Source organism: Juglans microcarpa x Juglans regia, chromosome 3D, assembly GCF_004785595.1.
Source record: "Juglans microcarpa x Juglans regia isolate MS1-56 chromosome 3D, Jm3101_v1.0, whole genome shotgun sequence".
Lineage (NCBI taxonomy): Eukaryota > Viridiplantae > Streptophyta > Magnoliopsida > Fagales > Juglandaceae > Juglans > Juglans microcarpa x Juglans regia.
In genome coordinates this window covers 34,213,028-34,215,457 of record NC_054598.1, presented here as the reverse complement: position 1 = coordinate 34,215,457, position 2,430 = coordinate 34,213,028, and positions in this window count along the sequence as shown.

The following is a 2,430-nucleotide window of genomic DNA, read 5'->3' as shown; positions in this document are numbered from 1 at the left end:
GAGGGATTATTAATGTGTATCTACTGACATATAATTCTGTGTGCTTCTTATGGATTCGAGCCGTTGGATGAGTCTACTTCATCAACGAGCCAAGTTTTTCAAATTTTAGTCAACCTCCAACGTACGATCATGTCCGCACTCACCCAAAGTCACGTGACATCGCCGTACAACCACCGCATGTTGTTTCGATGGCAATCTTCCATGTATAGCTGAGTTATTTCGACTGTTTATTCAGATTGGATTTTTTTTGCGCCAATCCAGAATCTGGATACTCGGATTTTAGTTTTAATTTTTTGTTGGGATCAAATTCGGGCCATAACCAGCATTACAAAATCCAGGCTTATTCGATCCAGGTTCGTGTATTAAATCAGTTTTGGATTGAAAATACGATACCCGGAATTATATATATTTAAAAAAAAAAATCTTCATTTTCCACTAGTGATACTCTTCTATCTCTTTTCAAAGGCTAGGGTTTCTGCCCACTCTTCTATCTCCTTGTTTTAAATAAAAAAAAAAAAAAAAAAAAAAAAAAAAAAAAAAGATGATATCCTAATTTTATTAACTGTCTTCACTTATAACAGAAAAAAACTATGGTTACAACAGGATACCTGAGTTACATACAATCCGAAGGTCCATAACCAAGTATCCAAAATGAACTGCAAAAACACAAATAACAAGAACCACTAACCATACTACACAAAGAAAACACGTCAAAAAAAAAAGACGAGTGCATGCTACCCAAACCTGCAAGACAAAAGTAATAACAAACCTGAAAGCAAAGTGTTATCGATATCGTATAACTAGTAAATCTGCTTGATCCATTCAAATTGCTCCCATAATACCTTTTAGAAGATTGTCTCTTGTGTTGAATAAAAATTTTGTACCTCTAATGCCCAATTTGGCTAATCTGTCTGCAACGTGATTGGTTTCTCTAAAGGAATGAAAAATGTCTATCACCATTGAGCAAGTCGTCTCTCATTCCATGGCTCTCTGTCACATCTCAAAAGCCACAACTACATATCTCTAACGCTCTCTCTCCATCTCTCTCTCTCTCTCTCTCTCTCTCCCCTCTTCGAGTTTCTGAGGCTTTTGTTCTACATTATTGAGATCCATAGAAGTTCTCAATGTGTCAAGAACCAGCTCCATTGTCTTAGATAGAAAGCATGAACTATCAGCTTTTTTACCATTGATGTCTTCCACTTCCATTATTAATGCTTCACCCATTTCAGATTTCAGCAGAGCCATGGGCAGGTTCAGGTCAAGTGGTGGCTGAGGTTGATCTCTCTCTCGATGTTGTGTCTGTCTCGTCGGTGACCTTTCGGTAAGTCTCTCTTCCGATCTATGAACAATCAATGTAAATATGGGTAGATCTGGTGATTCAATGAACTGCGTCACTTCTTTGTGCTTGGAACTTGTCGAATCGAATTTTTGCTCTATTTTGCCATTCCATTTTCTCTTCCATCAAAGAACGAATGTAAATATGGATAGATCTGGTGATTCGGTGAACAATGAATGTAAATATGGGTAGATCTTTGGATTTTCTATTTTTTCTCTGTTTTGTCGTTCCCTTTTCTCTTCCATCAAAGAGGTATGTCCGGTTTTTGTTTAATAGTCTTATTAAAATTTGATTGCAAAATGGGCAAACTATGGTGAAGATATTCCTCGGCTATATCAAATATTTTTTCTTTTCTCTTCCTCCACCGTTGATAGGTATTTTTCAAATTTCGAGTAAATAAAATGGCTAACAAATTGGTTCCTTTGAGTTTGGGTTTATTTAGTTAGAAAGTTATGAACTTTAGACTCTTTTTTTGGATATCTTGTCTCAGTTGTTATAGGAGTTGTTTATTTTAAGCTGTCATGCGCTACTTGCAAAGAAAATAGAAGAAAAGAAAGAGAAAGAAAGGGCCTCCTGACCTGTGATGTGTTTAGACGATCAATCTTCTTTTGGAAAAAATAAAGTGCAAAAGTATTATACTTTGTGGCTTTTGCATCGAAGAATGAACATTTATTCTGCCCATGAGAGCTTTAACAATCAACATTAATACCTTATGTGCTTATAGCTATTGAAAACCAAACTCAGATGTCACGCTTAACACATCTTTACATGTGTGGGAATAAATTGGGTAACAATGACAATCATCCCTTGTGTGGACTGTAATCGTGATGATCGAAGTTTAGCCAAACTCAAATCATTTCCATTTCCATTTCTTAATTGGGTAACATGCATAGGAATACTTTTTTGCTTCTTTTTTTATTTGAAAGTGAGTTCACGATTTTTTAAGTTTTTTTCTTTTAAACCTTTAAATCTTTTTACTTTTTAATATTTTAGCAGTTTTTTTAGACTCTATGATTATAACTTTTTAAGCCTTTCTGCTAATCATATAAAAGTTGTGTTTGTTTTTGTTTCTCTTTTGTTGAACTGCAGGTGGA